Genomic DNA, 20,401 nt, shown 5'->3' on the forward strand with positions numbered 1-20,401 from the left:
TTAAATTAGGGGAAGAAGCAGAAAGAAGTATTGTACACTGTTTCTCAAACCTTTTGCCCACAACCCAGGGTAAATGGTTGTTTTTGCATCTTGATCCAGGACACCCATACATATTTTATTACTGAAACAAAGGTTGCATGAGACAATGCTTGCCTACCCTGGGGACAGTACATTTTAGCATTTTATATGCTCTTCCAATTTGTCTTTTTCCATGCTAGTTAGACCCACCACATAGGTTTCATGACCACAGATGGGCCATGACCCCTCATGGATTGAGCATGATCCCAATGACGGAAAAGAACAATGACAAAAGAGTAACATCTAGAAAACGTGCTTGGAGAGAACGTGCCAAAATATCAACAGGACTGGAACTCTAGGGGATGCATTCACATTTTTCCATTTGTCTCTCAGAAACATATACGACTTTGTATAATGGAAATACTATTACCATGCTAATTTTTAAATTGTTTCTAAGGCTTCTCTTTTCCAGGCTAAGTAATCCCAGGTCCTTGTTATCTGGTAAATTCACATCTACCCCTGATAAACTTCTGAGATTAGAGGCAGCAGCCGGAGCTGCAGGCAACCTGTGCTCCTGAGCTACACAGTGCAGCTTTAGCACCTCCTGACTCACTGCCCCCCACGTGGCCACTGCTGAATTATGTGCATTTTAATGAGGAGATTGATGTCACTTTCCCTTCTTCCTCCCTCTCCAACACAATTTTATTGAGTGCCTGTTATGTTCCAGACACTATTCTAAAAGCTAGGTGTAAAATGAGATTTTAAAAAACGTGTTTCAGTTTTTTCTACGAGTATGTATTTCACAATCAGACAATAAAAATACATGTTATTTTAAAAGCCTATCTTAAGACGTGGCTCCTGCCTTCAAGATGCCCATAACCTAGGAAAGAAGAAGTCACCTAAACAAATATGTCAGTATGAGACTTACTTTCAGTCCCTTACCCACCTCCTACTCCGGCCAGAAAGTGGCTCCTCAAAATGCCTTTTAATTGATAGGGGCCAAGACATTGCTCTATTCATTTGCAGGACACCATGAAAATCATCTAACACCTACCTCTGACCCAGCTCTTACTTTTCTATTTCAATCTACTGTGCAGGAAGAGGGAATGGGGAGAGAGAGGGGAGGGAAGGGGGAGAAGGCAAAGAGGGACAAAGAGAGATGGAATGGCATCTAGTCCAGCACTAGATCTAGGACAGATCAGGTCTGTGCCTTGTCCATAGATCAAGCTTGTCCAACCTGCGGCCCAGAGGCCACATGGGGCCCAGGATGGCTTTGAATGTGGCCCAACACAAATTCATCAACTTTCTTAAAACATTATGAGATCTTTTGAATGCAGCCCAACACAAATTTATAAACTTTCTTAAAGCATTATGAGGGTTTTTTGTGATTTTATTATTTTTTGTAGCTCATCAGCTATCGTTAGTGTGTATATTTTATGTGTGGTCCAAGACAATTCTACTTCTTCCAATGTGGCCCAGGGAAGCCAAAAGATCGGACACCCCTGTCATACACATTTGACTGAGGTTAGTGTTGGGGGCATCCTGAGGTGTTCAGAGCACCTTTTAGCTCTACACCTTTCTGGGTTTGAGTGGTACAACACAAGACTGTTTGGTCCATCAGAATTTATTTCCCTAATTTCCCAAATGTGTCATGGATGGCCTGGCCTGTGACCTCCAGGGAAGTGAGAAGCAGGCTCTATGTTTGTCTGGCATCAATGCCTGCAGCCAGATCTTTCTGATTATTTTCAGGTTTTCTCAGTTAGTGAATAACGTTCTGATGGTAGCTTCTTCAGTACATTAACTTCTAATTCTGGTATTTCCCTGAAGACGTTCAAACAAGTAGGCAGACAGCCAGCTGGGTAAATCACTAAAGAAAACTGCATAATACTCATGTCTGTGTGTCTGGCTACTGCTCCTGGTGAGTGACTGATTTATCACCATCGGGTTGAAGCAAGTTGTCTATTTGCTTTCCAATCATGGGTGGCTTGTCAAATTTTAATATAATGCTAGGGGCTAATACAGTCAGTCAAGGGTATTTTAACTCAGCAATTCCTGGACCTCTTGAACTCATGTCACCTCTGCTGTAATAAGAAAAATGTCCCCTCAGTATATTTTAATAATCTCTTGAACACAGTTGTGGAGGATTCTGACACTCTTAGCCATACTGGACTTCCAAGCTTGTTTTCACTTCAGAATGTGTGTACATTACAGGACATATGGGTTTTTTGTTTTGTTTTGTTTTGTGATATGGTTTGGCTGTGTCCCCACCCAAATCTCATCTTGAATTGTTGCTGCCATAATTCCCATATGTCACAGGAGGGACCCTGTGGGAGGTAATTGAATCATCGTGGGTAGGGGGCTCCCATGCTGTTCTCGTGACAGTGAATGAGTGTCATGAGATCTGATGGTTTTATAAAGGGGAGTTGCCCTACACAAGTTCCCTCTTGCCTGCAGCCATATAAGATGTGCCTTTTTCCTCCTTTGCCTTCTACCATGATTGTGAGTCCTCGTCAACCATGTGGAACTGTGAGTCCATTAAACCTCTTTTTCTTTATAAATTACCCTGTCTCAGGTATGTCTTTATTAGCAGTGTGAGAACTGACTAATACACAGAGTCTTGATCTGTTGCCTGGGCTGAAGTGCAGTGGTGCAATCACAGCTCACTGCAGCCTCAAATTCCTGGGCTCAAGCATATCCTCCTGCCTCAGCCTCCCGAGTAGTTGGGACTACAGGCACATGCCACCATGCCCAGCTAATTTTTTTAGAAATGGGGATTTTGCTTTGTTGCCCAGGCTGGCCTTAAACTCCTGGCTTCAAGCAATCCTCCCACTTTTGTCTCCCAAAGTGTTGGGATTACAGGAGTGAGCCACCACACCTGGTCCATGTACTCTTCTGATACTTGCTTCTGATACTTACTGCACAGATTAACCAGAGGTGTCTCAGAGTGTTTAGGAGACGTGTTTCAGAATTCTGGGAAACCTGGTGCAAAACATTTCTCTCCTGTGCCTGTTTTGTTTGCACCTCATGATAAATGTTCCTTTGGCAGTTTTATAAACAGACTGCTAAAATGTCACCTTTCAGAAGTGTGACAAGCTTGCTGGAGAGTACTGCTGGGAATTGGGTGGGCCAGGCGCAGTGAGTATCCACCTTGGCCTGAGCTGGTGATTTGACAACATGCAGGTCATTTGTTTGCAGAGTTGGCCCAGCTCGGAAAATTTTGAGATGCCATCCCTTCATGCAGACATAAAAATGACATGGCTGATCCTCTGAAAGCCAAACATGCTGTTTCTGTGTGAATTTTAATCTTCAAGAATGCCTCTTGGACCAACTTGTGAACAGCATGAAAGACAGTGAGTGCCTCACAGAATGTAAGAGGGTCTTAGACCTGGGAAGCCAGCTGGTCTGTAGTGGAAGCCTGCCCACCTGCTTGCCCCTAATCAGGTCTCTCTTAGGAGAAACAAGCTCTAGCTCAGTGAATGAAGCAAACACAGATAAAACTGGGTATTTACCAACCAAAACAACCAGTCTACAGAGCAAGAATGAATTAGGTCATCTTGATAATGCATTCATAATCTCTAGAAACCTAATGCATTGTAAGGCAAAGGAGTATGTTTTTTGAATTCATGTTCAATTAATGTAGAAATTAGTTGTAACTGGGTTCAGGCCTATCCATGCCACAGAGCACATGGAGTTCATTCTGTTTTACACATCATCACACCATCAATGGAATTCCATGTAAATTCCAGAGATTCCCAAAAGGCTTATAAACACATCTTAGTTGCTACGCAGGGCATGTTGGACATCCAGAAAATAAAGTCTTAATTTGTAAAGTGAGGAAAAATACTAGATGCATTGGGAAAGGAAAATGCCCAAGACTTCATAGCTAATGGGAGTTGGTCCTTCAGGCAGAAAGCCTGTTTCCATTCACTGGCCCCAAAGGCCTATGTTCAGCAGGCTACAGAATGTTCTTAGCTGAGCGGTGCAATTCCTCTTGCCAAACAAGCTTGCTTTGCATTTGAATGGTTTGGGTAAACCAATTTGTGACCTTTTGAAGCTCACAGATTATAGTCACAACTTTTGCTTCCCTTTGAAAAGGAATGACTTAATATGGCCAATACAGTAGCCACTGACCATATTAAGCACTTGAAATGTAGCTGGTTCCAGTTGGCATGTACTGGAAGAGTATAGCATATGCTGTATTTCAAAGACTTAACACACACAATGTCAGATAGCTCCAAGATTTTTTAGAATTGATTTCATGTTGAAATGATAATGCTTTGAATATAGTGAATTAAGCATATTGTTAAAACTAATTTCACCTGTTAAAATTAATTTCATATTGTTAAAATTAATTTTTCTGAGGATAAAGACAGGGTGGGAGACAATGGAAGTGCATGCATTAGAAAAGATCCTAGCACTGTAGGAACACTTGGACCAGATTCATTCTTTCAGTGGATCCACATATATTTTACGTGTGGTTACTAGTTGCTAAAGATTTAATGATGAACAAGGCATACATAGCAGGAGAGTTGGTGAGCATGTCATCTACAGTTGCAGTCTCACATCTTCACTCACATTCTCTCCTCAGGCCACTCCTTTCAAGCTTCTCTGGATACCATCACTCTATGAGGCTGCTTGGTCAAGGTCACCAATAACCTCTGTGTTGGCAGATGCAATGGTCACCTCTCTGTTTATATCCTCTTTCACTCTTACAGTATATAGTTGAACTCCTTCAAACACTTTTCTTTCTAGGCCTCCAAGATACTGCACTCACCTGATTTTCTGCCTCTCTCCCCAACAGCTCCTTCTCAGTCTCCTTTGCTGACATCTCCTTCTTTGCTTGATGTTTATATGCTGAGCCTGCACTTTCTTCCTGCCACTATCTGTACAGATTGTCTGGGTAATCACATTTGATCCTGTGACTCTAAATAGAATCTATGCCCCTCTTTCCGGAACTCCAAATTCATTGTATCCAACTGTCTACTCAACATCTCCAATTAAAATGTCTAAAAGGCATCTTAAAATCAACATGACCAAAAAAAATTTGGTGGTTCTTTCCAAACCTGTTTTATTCTTAGCTTTCTCCATTTTGACAAATGCCAGATACGTCTATCCCAGTTGCTGAAGTCAAAAATGGAGAAGTGAGGATTTCTGGTTTCAAGATTGCTGAGTAAAGCAAAGCCCTTTCTGCCTTTCTTCTTTCAAAAACTACCCCCTAAATTACTAGAATAGAACAAAACAAAGGAATGCGAACCTCCATTTTAAATAAAACCAGAAGTCCTTGGTGATTTTGAACCATCAAGTATAAAGATAGAAAGCAGATGAAGAGGTGGGAAGAGGCTTAGCAGAGTGGATGCAAGTCAAACCTAAGCACCTGTAGAGAGACAGATCAAGGAAGAGCAAGCTGGGTGACCACATGAGACCCTGAAGAAGCTCCAGAATGGGAGGCATACATTATCACTAAAGGCAGAAGTAGAGCACAGGGTTGCAAACACTGCAATTGAAGATCTGTATAAGCAGTAGTTGGACCTCCCCCTACTATCTCAACTAGACTATCCCTCTGGTAACCTCACAGTAGACAAAAGTTAGAGTCCCTGGAGAGATTGAACTAGAAGGGTACTGTATTTAGGAACCAAGGCACGGAATTAGAAGAAAATTAAGTGAGTCTGCTAACTGAAAAGTACAACCACAGAAACTCCCAATCACCAGCTCCAGAAGTCAAAGGAAACTTGTAGACCATACCCAGGCAGGAGATCGGAGGATCCTTTCTGGAGAAGCTGAACTGCCACAGAGAAATTACCCAGAAACTGACAAATGAAGGTCTCTGTGAGAAAGCAAGATGGCCACACAGTTGCCCCACACTAAAGCCCACTCACCAACAAGTTCCACCCAAACACACATGATGGCTTAAGCTGAATTATGATATCCAAGGATGATCAGCCTTTAAGAAAAGCCTCTGGTATAGAAGAGAGAGATCAAAATTAAACAGAAAGCCAAAACTTAGAGGAAAAAGAGATGATGCAAAAAAGCCCCAAGACTTTAGATGCAGAAAGATAGAATTTAAAAATGGTAAAGAGAAAATTATATTAATATATAAAATTCTTACTAATTATATAGGAAGTATTTTCAGACTGAAAGACGTAAGTTTCCAGATTGAAAGGGTCTCAGAAATGCATGAAAAAAGATATGTATCAAGGCACATCATCATAAAATTTAAGATCTCCAAAGCTAAATCAAGGAGTTCAAGATCTTTCAGAGAAAAAGCATGTCACATAAGTGTTAGAAATCAGAATGGCAGCAAATTTCTCAACCTCAACATTTAAAATAAAATACAATTAAAGCAATGAGTTCATGTGGAGAAAAGAGAACCCTTCTACACTGTGAATGTAAATTAGTACAGCCATTATGGAAAACTTTATGGAGGGTCCCCAAAAACTAAATATAGAATTACCGTATGATCCAGCAATTCCACTTAATGCATGAAATGATATTTACCCAAAATATTTGAAATCAGTTTGTCAAAGAGATATCTGTATTCTCATGTTCATTACGGCACTATTCATAATAGCCAAGTTATGGAATCAATCTGTGTCCATCAACAGATAAATGAATAAAGAAAATATGGTTTATATATACAATGGAACATTATTTAGCCTTTAAAAAGAAGGGAATTCTCTCATTTGTGACAACATGAATGAACTGGACAACATTATCCTGAGTGAAATAAGCCAGGCACAGAAAGATCTCAGTTATATGTGGAATCTCAGACAGAAACAGTCAAACTCATAGAAGCAAAGGGTAGCATGGTGATTACAGAGGCTAGAGGGTGGGAGGAATAAAGGGATCATGGTCAAAGGATACAAAATCTCAGACAAAAGGAATGAGGTTTTATTTTGTGACCTGTTGCACATCATGGTGAATATAGTCAATAATAGTGTATTGTACATTTCAAAATTGCTAAGAGTAAATTTCAAATGTTCTCAACAGGAAAAATAAGTGAGGTAATGGATATGTTGATTAGCTTGACAATTATTCCACATCATATTCATAAATCATAACATTACTTTGTACCCCATAATATATACAATTATAAATTGTCAATTTATAATAAAATAAAAATATTATATTCAGAAGAGTTTTATAGAGCTAGTAGAGGTATGAGAAGACCTAGCCAGTGAGTCAAAAAAAGAGGCAATTAATAACTCTAGCTAAAACAAACACTTGGAAAAGAAAATTGTATATGTGAACTATAATTGAGATTACCTGTATCTAATATGTAGGGAAAAAAGAATGAGTCCAAGGAAGATAATATCCCAGTTATAGAAATGTCTAAAATCATTATACTTGATTCCAAGATAGTAAAAATAATATAAGGTTAGATCCCTCTACTGTGTTCTTTTCCATATTTACTTTCCTGCATGTTTATGAGTTTTAGGTATGAGTAACTAGGCATAATGTGGTGTCACTTGCTAAGATAGAGAACATGAAAAAGAAGCAAATATAGAGGATTGGGAAGCACTGGTTTGTGTCTTAATTTTGGATATGTTGCATTTGAGGTGGTTGTTAGACATTGGGCAGGCAGGGGCATATTGGCTACATGGATCTGGAGCTCAGAAGGAAGGACTAGACTGGGGACATCTAACTGGGAAGGGTTGTAAAGGCATCAGTGACAGTGCTAAAGTTACCCAGAGAGGAAATGTAGTGTGAGAAGCGGGTCTGGAAACAATTCTTGAGGAATGATGAAACATTAGGGAGAGAGAAGGGGAAAGCATCTGGCAAAGGAGATTGGAAATGAGAGGACAGACAGGTAGAAAGAAAAGTCAGAGAGTGTAGCTCATAGAAACCAGGAGACGCCTTCCTGACCTATAAGCCACTTCCTAATATGAATTTAGATTCCTCTATTATCCTTCTTTTCATGTTGTACTTTCCCTCAGGTACTAAGATGAAATGAGTATTTATGTAGTTGATTGATTCATTTGTTCATTGAACAGTGCCAGAACTGTTCTAGGATGCAGATACAGCAGGTACAAGTCAGACAAGGCCTTTGTTTTCATGAAGTTTATCTTCTAGTTGGGGTTAACAGTTGGGGATATTAAGGAAGGAAGTGGAGGAAGGACATGGTTAGTGTGTCAAATTCTTCCAATAAGTCAATGACAATGAGGACCAAAGAATGTCTACTAAATTAAACCACACAGAGCTTGTTGGACACATTAGCATGGTAGAGACAGAAATGAGATCAGAAAGTCCTAAGGAACAAATGATGAACCAGTTGAGAAAGGAAATATAGACACATCTCATGGGGAGATTGAGCCAGAAGGGTGAGAAGAGAATAGTGATGGAGGAGATACAGGGAAAAATCCAGTTTAAGATCAGAATGGTCAGAACGTGTTTAACAGATGATGAGAAGGACCCAGTTGCTAGAATGAGATTGAAAAGGTAGGAGAAAATAAGGGTAGATAACAAGCAGCATAAGGTTTCTTAGAAGATGTTTGGAGAGAGGGACCAGAGCACATATGGGGACCTTTGCCTTTGATGGCAGAAAGACACTTTATCCATCATAGCAGGGTGGCAGGGATTTGCAGAGAATGATGAATTTTAAGTAGCAATTACAGGAAGAGTGCTTTAAGATCTAAAATATATGCATTCTTTATTCCCTACCATTGACTGGGGGCATTCATTTATTAAGAGGAGCAGTAGAGGAAGAAGGTGAGGGACAATAGATGAGAGGGGCTTGTGAGGTCAAAAAAGAGTTGAAACAGGAGTATCCAAGCAAAAACACTGGAAAGAGAGAAGGCTGAGGACCTAAGAAAGGATACCTGAATTCATGAATTTAAAGATCTGTGGGCATGAATGGGTGAGATGGAGTATAGGGGAAGGTTATCGGGAATGAAGAAACTCAGAATGTTCATGGCCAATGAATCAGATGGCCATCCAGTGTGATTCTGGTGTTGCCTAGGAGGATGGCAGGAGATGGAGTAGAGAAAAAGGCGGGGCTGCAGTCCTCACAGCCTTGCGCCGACTGGTCTCCGTCAGGACCTGGGGTCTGGGTCCAGCCCATGCTGAAGTCCGAGGGGAGTGGGTGGATGAGCAGAAAGAACACTAGGTGGGGGCATAGGCAGGCGAATATGGTTTTATTCAGCAGCAGCTCTCTTAGCAGCTTATTCACATTGTCCACCTTTATCTCAGCTGTTTGCTCTGGCACTGCGGCTCCTACAGCCTCCACGCCTGCAGCTGCACGGCCAGCTCTCCCTTGCCTTCGGGGTCAGCAGCTTGACTCTTTCTCTTTTTGGGCACCAGCGCACTGAGCTGTGTGGCTTCCTTCTGTCCGTCTGCAAGACAGACAGCTTTGGCTCTCTCTCTCTCTTTCTCTGGGCGCCAGCACGCCCACCATGTTAAGCCATATTGAACCTAGCCGAGCCCCAAGAGTCCCTGTACAGCGTTAGCAGGGCCATTATACCTCTGTGACTTACAGCAAAGTATGAGATTACACAAAGAGGTTATATAACAAGCGGAGGTGTGCGCCTGCTTGCCAAACTTGCTGAGTCATGCAGGCCCCGTTATTCGCCTTGGCCTATTCCTTAACCAAAGCACATCCATGTACCTTACAGCCTCGCTCATAGGACCCACCGAAGGGACTAAAAGTGGGAGAGGATGGATTCATCAACAAAAATCTGGCCCTATAGTCAGAAGAAAGGGTGTGCTTGGAGGCAAACCCCAAATGTTGACCGTGGTCCCAGTAGATGCACTATTTGGGACCAGCCTGCCTCAAAAGATCAGCCCTGGAATTGGGGCCAGGGATTTCTGTTGTTCTCTTCCACCTTTCAGCTCCACACCTTATAGTTAACATGGCACTTCACAGTTTACTTTAAAGCCAGAGGCCTGGGTGTTGTGTTAATAGTGGCACCCGTCTTCAGACAAAAGCCACATGTCCCAAGCAGTATTTGGGGCAGGTCAGGCTTATGTTCCCTTAAGCTGCAGGTGGAGGAACACTGCCCTTTTATTTAGAGAAGTACTTCTCAAAAGTGCTTCAGAATAGCCAGCATCACCTAGAGGGCTTGTTAAAACGCAGATTGCTAGGTCCCAGCCCCAGAATTTCTGATTCAGAGGGGCTGGTGTCGGGTCAGAGAATTTGCATTTCTAACAAGTTTGTAGGTGATGGCGATGCTGCTGGTCTGGGGACTACACTTCGAGGACCACTGATTTAGGCCACTGGTTCTCAATTCTGGCAGCACACCGGAATCACCTGGGGAGTTTTAAAACCCACTTGGTCTGGGGTAAGGCCTGAATATCAGGAATCTTCAAAGCCTTCCTGGTGATTGTAAAATACAGTGAGAGTTGAGAGACTGATTTAGAATATGAGCCCTGCTTGAGAAAAGCACACGGAACAATTGATTTCTTTCTCCCTTCAAGAGGCAGTGGATATTTACTTAATCTGTTTGGACATTCAGTTTCCAAGAGAGAGTTCATTATGTATGTTACAACAAAACAAAACAAAACATCTACTATATCTCTGATATATTCCCTTATTTGACTTCGTGGGCTTTTTTCCCAGATCATCATAGACTGTGCTTTCCAATCCAGAGGGAAATTGTGGCATTTGTTTATCTGAAACGACCCATTTAGATGGATTTGCAATTTAAAGGGAGATTTGGAAATGTGGCATATTTCATTTCATTAATGGAAGTGACATACATGGCTCATTAAGCCCCACCAGTAAGTTTCTACTTGAAAAACTTTATAACTTCCTGCTCAGCCTTGGGGGCCTTTGCATACTCAAAAAACACATTTCAATTTGTAGGAGCTTATAATTTGGAATTCACAGTACTTGTTTCTAGGTTGTCTACATTAACAAGCTAGTAGCAACCAGGACTAAAGTGCTACACAGTGCCTTTTGCACTCAGGAAGTCATCGTTTATTTCTTATTTCTTGGTTGATTTACACTTAGCTAATTATTGCTCTACTCTTGGCCAGTTATAGTTTCTTCTGTAGGGTCCGTGATTCTGGAAGTTTGTAGTTGTGGCCAAGTTGTAATGAATTCCTTTCGGCATTCCTATAACCAAATTACATTAATCAAACTTAAAGAACTCTCCCCAGATTCTGCAACATTAAAAACAACAACAACAACAACAATAACAAAAGACATTGTGACATAATTAAACCTATTTGTGGTACTGTTTAAGGGTATGAATATTGGAGTCTGAATACCAGGTTACAATTCCTATATAAAGCACTTTACTTTTCAGGCAAATTACATAATTTCTCTGAGTTTTAATTTCTTCACCTGTAAACTGGGCATTTTAAATCACGTGGCCTAACTACCTCACAGGTTCTATCAAAAAACACGAAGTGTGTGTTTTCTTTCTGTAAACTGTTAAATAAAATACAAATATTATTTCTACCATAGTGCTTGCAGAAAGTAAAATTCCAGAAAATAGACTTTTAGGGATAATTGAGGCTTCACCACAAATATTTTTTATTTTAATTAGAATGGAAACAAACATACTTTTCTTCTGTGTTCAACAATCCTGGGACCAGACCAAATAACTTACTTACTTGCTCCAGGAAATCGTTGTTCCCAGAGGCCGACTGAGAACCAATTAAATGACTGACTTACCAAGAGTAACATCTTGTTCATCAGTACTCACTTCTATACCCTCTCCTCACTGTGCCCAACAACCCAAAGATGTTGTGTTATAAACTCTGCCCAATCCTAGTTTCCTGCCTTGCAAGACTTGCCATAAAAGCCATCCATCCCAGGTACTAAAATACTATAAATATCCTCTCCTGACTTTCCCAAGACTTTGTCAAGGTGGTGTTTTCTCTTTCCGCAATAGGATAAAAAGCTTAGCTTTGTTTGATCAACAGGTTTTTCTGGTAGTTTTTTTGGGAAATAAACATAATCCTGTGAAAAATCTTCCCTAAATGTAGTATTCCAACTTTCTCTCTTCCACAGCAGGATGGCCTGGTAGAACATACTATTCAGTGCCCTGGGTGATCATTTAAAATATGAATTTTTCATCCAAATGTGTAGTCCACTAAAGTTCCAATAATTTCAAACCTCTGAATGGTTGAGTCCTAGTTGAGAGTGGAATGAAGTAGTCCCCAAAGCTGCTGCCTCAGAATTTGAGGCCCAATAATAGGGCAATTCAACTTCCATGGGAGCTTCTGGTGCCCAGCCAAGAGCTGAGGTCTTCTGGCTTAATGTTTGTTAATTATGGTATAGTTGAGGTTTTCAGACTTCAGTGTGTATAAAATCATTGAAGTTTATTTGTAATGTAGATTTCAGAACCCCATCCCCAGAGATTCTAATTCATAGACACAGAATATAGGGCCCCACAATCCATATCCTAAGTCTATAGTCTTTTACAGACCATATTTTGAGAAATATTGAATGATTATAGGGGAAGTAAGACCCTCGTGGATGCAGGAAACTGGTTATGATGAAAATCTTTAGATAATATCTAGTAATGAGGCACAATTTCCTGAAATAATACTGTTTATTCTGGGCTTTAGTTTCCTCATTTGCAAAACAGAATTGCTAAGATTTATTAACCACAAGAGTCAAAGTATATTTGGGTTCATGAGCTGCCCGATTCTCCTTGCTTGATGCTCTGCAAATAAAAACCCTCCTTTCTCTCGCTGCAAACCTCAGTGTGGATGTTTGGTCTTACTGCTCCAGGCAAGTGGACCCCAGTTTGGTTCAGTGACACCCGGGGCCAGGGAACAGGCTCCTACTATGCCGTTGATCTGTCATCCTCAGCACGTGGCTTCCACTTTATAGTTTAAGACTCATGCAGCCACCACTTCTGCATTCCAGGCATCAGGAAGAAGAAGGGAGAGCAAAAGACAGGAATCTTCTCCATAAGGCACTTCCCAGAAGTTGCACATGTCACTTCTACTCACATCTCACTGGCAGAATTAAGTCATGTGATTATACCTAACTAAAAGAGAGGATGGGAAATGCAGTCCTTGTTCAGAGCAGCCAAGTGTCTGGCTAACATTCAGCAAAGGAAAGCGTATCTATTATTAAGGAGAGGGGAGAGAACAAATTATTGGTTTCTGCTACATGGACGTTGTATAAAGGGCCTTAACTATCATGTTGGAATAGTTTGTATTTAATTCATCAAGGAATTTGTAGACAATAAATTGTTTTGAGGCAAAAATGTGACATTATTTTAGGAATATAATCCATCTTTCAGTGATCTGTAGGAGGGACTAAAAGAAGGAAAACTTGAAGCAGGAAGGCCAAATCCGTGATGGCAACAGGTAAAGCAAGAGGTAATGTGGACGGAATTTAGCAGCAGCAGTAAGAATAGAAAGGAGACACTCAACTGAAAAAAATGGAACCAAAAAATTTGGTAACTGAATTTACTGTGTGGATGAACAACGAAATGAGAATGTCAAACTTCAATCGTGAATGCCCAGAATGGAAGAGCACAAGCTCAAATGTCTACAGAGGCCCTGTAAGTAAGTGATTGGGCAAAATGGGCTCCCATATCACCCAATAGGAAGGCAGTGGGCCTTCCTGGTGCCTAGCAATAGAAAAGCTGCTCAGGCCCCTGGAGACACCACTGCTCAGACTTTGAATACCACCGGGACCGTCTTGGGGGGCAGGGGCAGGGAGATAGGAGTCTCAAAAGAGACTCCTACAGCAGGAGAAATAAAACATTTATCAACATTTCCCACTTAAAAATCTCGAACTACCCTATTAAATGAATATAAAATACTTATGTAACCACTTCCACCATAAGCCTCCAAGATGGATAAGGATTATAAAATAGCATTTCTACATGCCCTAACAATATGTAAGAGCTAACATTTATGTAATGTTTTGTTGTTTTTATTATTTATTTATTTTATTTTATTTTTTTTTTTTTTTTGCACCCAGGCTAGAGTGCAATGGTGCAATCTCGGCTCACTGCAGGCTCCGTCCCCCGGGGTTCACGCCATTCTCCTGCCTCAGCCTCCCGAGTAGCTGGGACTACAGGCGCCCGCCACCTCGCCCAGCTAATTTTTTGTATTTTTAGTAGAGACAGGGTTTCACCGTGTTAGCCAGGATGGTCTAGATCTCCTGACCTCATGATCCGCCCGCCTCGGCCTCCCAAAGTGCTGGGATTACAGGCATGAGCCACCGCGCCTGGCCGTTGTTTTTATTTTTTAAAAATTCATTTATTTACTCATTCTCTTAAATGGGATTCCCATTTTACATGTGAGAAAACTGAGAAATAGTCATGTTAACTAACAGTCATATTGCCAGAAGGGGTAAAGCTGAGATCCTAACTTGGGCCTTTCTGCCTCATCATCCCAAGGTCTCCTACATCTGTTACATGAATGAGCAGAAAGTGATCACTTCTGGATTGTGCGGATGTGCATGCATGCTGTCAATTTTGTTGATCACAAAGAGCTAAGAATGCCCTAAGTAATCTGGAAAACACAATTGTTATGTCACTTCCAGAAAAACTGCTTCCGTGTGGATTGATAGTCAGTGTTCCTGTAATATGAGAGTTTTCTCTTCACTTGGGACATTGAGACCTAGTGATGTTTCTGGCTTTCTGAAATCTCTTGTACATATTCTCTTGGTTGGTGTGGCAACTGCTTCTGTTGCTGCTACTGATGTACGCAGGCCTTTCATGTTGCTCACTGAACTTACTGAGACTTCTAGGTTGGCTCATGACCCAGATGCATTCCTTAAATTCTTCCCACCTGAACTCATAAACACACAAACCCTGCTTTGAGCCTCCTTCAGAGAATAAAATCTCTGTTAACCTGGAATAAAATATATCTAGTAAATAAAGAATAATGTATTACAGATGTTGATGACATAAGGAATTTTGAAACAGCCCAAACGTCTCATCATAGGGTTTTATCTGCCCTACTTATGTATCATCATAAGCTTATAATGAAAGAGCTACTGAATGAAACGTTATTTATTTCTTCATTAAAAAATGGTAAATGAGCTGTCAAATTGAATGTGGCTGTGGTTTTTATCACGTTAAAAAAAAAAAGAAAATAGCAGGAAGGAAATATACCAACATGCTAACATTGGTTACATAGCCTGTAGCACATTTAAACAGAAAGAAGTCTTGTCAAAGGAACATTTTGTGAGAACTGCAAGTCAACAGAACACCAGCATCTCAGCTGTTAGATTTGGTTCAGATATTGATCAATAATAACAACAAGAGGGGTTCTTTACTTAAGACTTCATGAAGCGAATAGAAATTTGAAGAGAATGACTAAATCTGTGCTTTAAAGCAAGAATTATATGCAGTCTTACAAAAGAGTTGAAAGCATGACGAAGAATCAAGTCCTGGAGTCACACTAGTAATTGCAAGGCTTTGGGAAAGTTACTTAACCTCTTTGTGCTTCTATTTCCTTTTTTTAAAAAAAATGGCACGGTGAAACCCTGTCTCTACTAAAAATACAAAAAATTAGCCGGGCGTGATGGCGGTCGCCTGTAGTCCCAGCTGCTTGGGAGGCTGAAGCAGGAGAATCACTTGAACCGGGAGGCGGAGCTTGCAGTGAGCTGAGATCGTGCCACTGCACTCCAGCCTGGGCGACAAAGCGAGACTCCATCTCAAAAAAAAAAAAAAAAAGTTGTTGTTGAGGATGAAATAAAAGTACCTGGCAAACAACAAGTACTCAATAAAAGTTACTAGAAGCATTTTGACATTGATTCTCTTTCTTTTCTTGCTAAGAAAATGTTGATAAGAATTAGCCACATGTAGCAAAAGAATGACTGTGTCCAGTGTTTGGAAACATATTTGGCACCTCCTTCTGCTTGCTTAGGAAAAGCTCCCTGAGTGATGTAGCCCTCAGTTCTTTCTTTGATCTGAGAGCTTTGTAGTCTGTCCTTTGGGTAGAAAAGTAACCCCATATATGGGATCCAAAATGAAGTTAATTTCCACAAGTGGGAGGAAAAACAGACGCCATGACATTTCCTGTGTAATGCCGCCACGCGTTCTCCTTTCCACTCTGCAGCACACCAGGGGTGGCACAGCTCCAATATGCAGCCTGCGTTATGTTAGAGGCTTGGCTAGAGGGTAGGATGGAAGGGCCACACATGAGCCAGCTGCAGGAGGGGAAAAGTGTCAGGAGAAAAGGGACAGAATAGGAAAGGGACAGAACAGTCACGCTCTGCCCCAAATTCACTTTGTGACGTTGGGCAAGTGGACTCACTCTAACCCTTGGTTCCTCCCCAGGCAAATTGAGGGGGCAGAACTGAGTAAATTCCTTCCAACGCTAACATCTATGATTCTATTTTCCCCTCCCAGTGACCGCTTCCTCTGAAAGTACAGCTGACTCACGACCCCAGGCAGCTTAAGATGTGCTCCAAGCCCTTTCTCAACAGTAAAGCCTGACTAATATCAGCTTGAATTTAAGGCTGTTTAGCAATTGTCCTGCCTGCAGTTGGGGGTGAAGGAGGTGAGCTCCCCATCTGTGCAGGGTGGGGGCTCTGCATTTACCCACTGTAATCATTGCCATGGTCTATTGCTGCCTCGTCTTTAAACACTGTTTACTCTGCTTTTCCTCTCTCCCAGCATTCTTCTGAACTGGGCTGGATGATTTCTCCTTTTCCTTTTCAGAAGTTTAGTTTACCTTTAGCTTTAGCTTGGAGCTTTGGTGATGAAAGAAAAGAGATCATATTTCCTCTAGTCAGAGCTGTATTTTCAGGGCACAGCTGCCTAGACCCACGAGAAATATAACAAGAGCACATATGAGGTCATGGTCAAATCCCATCCAGCTCACTCCTAATAGGAGGAGAACCCAATGAGAGTTTAGTCTCCGGAAAGTCAAGCTTAGCCAGGCTTGTGGGCTGGATGCTGGGTGCTGGTGTCATAGTAGATCAGTTGAAGGGAGGGTGTTTTTCTAAGTTCTGGATGGAGTTCCAATCTTTTCTCTAATTCTAAATTCTCATGACCACCTAAGGGCTAGGAGAGGCCTTAATCTTTGATTCATGGAATGTTGGAACCAGAAGGTCTCCAAGAGCTGTTGTGTTGTGACACTGAAGCACTGTTTATTGATTCCCTGGAAAGCCCTAACAAATATGACTGGTGCAGAATGCACTTTGGAAGGCCATCTAGTTGAATTAGGAGTCTTGTAATTCCATGTTCATGTCACCTATGTGTGTGACTAATGTACACTTATGCACAGATTTGTGCATGAAGCAGGTGACTGGGGAACGAATGACCTATTTGCCAAAGCATTTGGAATATTCACTCCAAGACAGCAAATAGCAATAAATCCAATATCTAATATCAATAAATAAATATCTAAATGTATACAGTATTGATTGAGCTCTTATGATATGCTAGTCACTATCCTGCGGGCTTCATAAAGATTGTATTATTTAAAGTTCACTATGATCTTATCAGATTGAGGCTGCTATTCTTCACGCTTAATGAATGGGGAAACAAGGCTTAGAAAATTTAAGTAAAATTTAAATTTTCCGAACTCACAAAGCTGCTCATGGTAAAAACAAAATTTAAACCAAAGTAGTCCGTCTGCAGAGCTGTGCATCTATCAAAAACCCTATACTGCTCCCCTACATGTGGTCTCTGTCCCAATGACATGGTGAATACTTTTCATTTTGCAATGAATTTCACTTAGTGTAGGTTAAGAACCAGGATTTTGGAGCTTTAGTACTGCCTAGGTTCAATCTCAGTTCTGTCATCTGTTGTTAGAATCTTGGCCAAGTTGATTAACCTCTGTGTCTTAGTTTCCTCATCTATAAAATGGGGATAATAATAGTATCACTCTCATAAAGTTGTGATGATTAAATGAGATAACATAAGCAAAGGTCTTAGAACATAGTAATGCTAGCCATTCTTATCTTTTTAGCTATTATTAGTAACAAACATGTATTGATTACCTACTGTATTTCAGGTATTAGGTTCTTAGATTTAGGCAGAGGAGAGGGACAGGATATTATGGTTAATAAAAAAAAAGAAGTTATAGAGAGGGAAAGATCGATTTAAAACCAATCATGATATAAAGTGTTATAATCCATAGTGGATCACTAAGAAAGGATTGACAGGTAAAGAGAAAGTTGCAAAGGGAGGTTTGGAACCAGACTTGAAAGGATACAGAAACTGCAAGTGCTAAAGGGTTGGGACTTCATCCTGTGTAGGCAATGTAGGCAACCAAGGAGCTGAGGTGTTTTTAAAATAGTGGTTGGTGGCACAATCATTTAAGGGTTTTATTAACCACTGTCTGAACCCTATTTAATCAAAGGTGAGTATTAGAAAAAGTTCCAAGAGAAGAGAAATGGTCCTTATAAAAACATTTTTGCCAGATTTTAAAAAATTCTGTTTGCAAGTTGATCTGTAGATTTTATATAACATAAAAATATTCTCTGTACCAAAAAAGGACTTCAAATCATTTTATATCTTGATCCCATATGCATTGTGCAAATGACTCTCATTGACTTAATACATTTGGCACCCTCTAGCATGTATAAAACATGCTTTATAAATAGTAACATAGCCCATGCTGCCAGGGCCTCCTCTTGACTCAGGCAAAGATGACAGTGTATTCTCTTAAGAATATGAGATAATGCATGAGGCAGTTCTTGCAGTATGTATGCCAGAGAAGGTTTGAGCTGGGGCATAATCTCTAGGGAATGGGAATAATTTTAAAAGTCAAAGCTATGGTTGGCTGGTTTTTACAGCAATAAACCCAACCTGTTCCACCAGTTCCATTCTGCATGGTTGATTAAGTGACTAGCCTGACCAGCCAGTCATTCTCTTCTATGTATGCCCAGCTCAAACACAGAGAGCTAAATGAAGTGGAAAAAAACCCACATTAATAAAGGAAGAGCTGAGGATGTGCAAGGATTTAGCACAAAATGTTCATCACAGTGTTAATTAAAATAGTAAGGATGCCCAACATTTGGTAAAGTGTTTGACTATTATAGTACATCTGTAAGACTCACTACTTCATAGTTATTGAAAAGGATGATCTATAAAAGAATATAATAACACAAGGGAGTTATGCCACAGTAAATGATCATTTTAAAAAGAAAGCTTCTAATATTGTATGCACAATAAAATCTTATTTTTGTAAAAGAAAAAAGATTCATGTTTTAATAGCTATTATCTTTAGAGGTTGAGATTATTGGGGACTTTTGTTTTATTCTTTTGTTTATGTATACTATTTAATTTTTCTATAGTGAAGATCTATTAATTTTGTATCAAAAGTTAAAAAAATTATCTTCCCCTCTCTTCCTAGGTGTTGCCTACAGAGGGAAGTCCATCTCCTTCTTGATACCATGGCTACCCTTAGACCCCTCGTGAAGCCCAAGATCATCAAAAATGGACCAAGAAGTTTATCCTTCACCAGTCAGACTGACATATCAAAATTAGATGTATGCATATAGCAGCAACCCAGAGGCATTGACAACAGGGTGTGGAGAAAAATCAAAAGCAAGACCTTGACCCCCAACATTGGTTGTGGGAGCAAAAAGAAGCAAAACACAAGCTCCCCAGTGGCTTCCAAAAATTCCTGTTCCATGATGTCAAAGAGCTGGAAGTGCTGCTGATGTGCAACAAATCTTACTGTGCTGAGATTGCTCAACATGCTTCTCCAAGAACAGTTAAAGCCACTGTGGAGAGAGTAGCCCGACAGCCCACCAGAGTCACTAGTCCCAATGCCAGGCTGCACAGCAAGAAAAATTAATAGACAGCTCATGTACACATTTTATTTGTGTTAAATAAAACCATAAATACTCTGTCATCTGGCATTCTCTCCCTTAAAAACATACAAAAAATACAAAAACAAAAACCAAGAAAATCTAAATAAAAGAATAAAATATTTGTGGGTGCTTTATACATGTTGCTCATTTCGTTCACACACCAGTCCTATGAGATGGTGTGGCGAAAACCATCAGTGTTCTCTCAAATCCATGTGTTTCATGGCATTTCCAACCTCATTTGCGTCAAATTGGTCATATAAAAGACTTCTGACAGATGAAATATAGACATGAGTTATGTACCCCCTTCCAGCCTGGCCTTACAATAGCCTACAGTGCTTTTTGCTCTCTCTCTCCTTCTCTTCTTCATCACACTGAAAGCAAATAATAACTCCAACTCGTGGCCCAATTAAAGGAGCTCAAATGTTCAGAGAGCTGCCCAGGAAAACCACCTATCTTCACCCACTTTGTGCTCCCTCTCTCTTTCTGTCATGTGAGGATACAACAAAAAGTTGGCAGTCTGCACCCTCGAAGGTGGCCCACACTTGGACCCAAGTATGCGGGGCATTCATCTCAGACTTACAGCCTCTGGAACTGTGAGAAATACATTTCTGTTGTTTGTAAGCTACCCCATGTAAGAATTTTTATAGCACCCCAAACTGTCTAAGGCAGTGCATTTACACGATTGATATTCAC

At 40.6% G+C, this 20,401-nt stretch overlaps 1 long non-coding RNA gene across 1 annotated transcript in view; it reads left to right on the plus strand.

The window, feature by feature from the left end:
• The window catches only part of LOC115837345, a 53,998-nt gene extending 34,249 nt beyond the window's left edge, over positions 1-19,749 (plus strand). The window contains exon 3 of the long non-coding RNA XR_004032404.1: positions 19,259-19,749. This is a non-coding gene — a long non-coding RNA (uncharacterized LOC115837345). The remainder of the gene's footprint in view (positions 1-19,258) is intronic.
• The last annotated feature ends 652 nt before the right edge of the window (positions 19,750-20,401 follow it).

Source organism: Nomascus leucogenys, chromosome 11 (genome assembly GCF_006542625.1).
Source record: "Nomascus leucogenys isolate Asia chromosome 11, Asia_NLE_v1, whole genome shotgun sequence".
Taxonomy (NCBI): Eukaryota; Metazoa; Chordata; class Mammalia; order Primates; family Hylobatidae; genus Nomascus; species Nomascus leucogenys.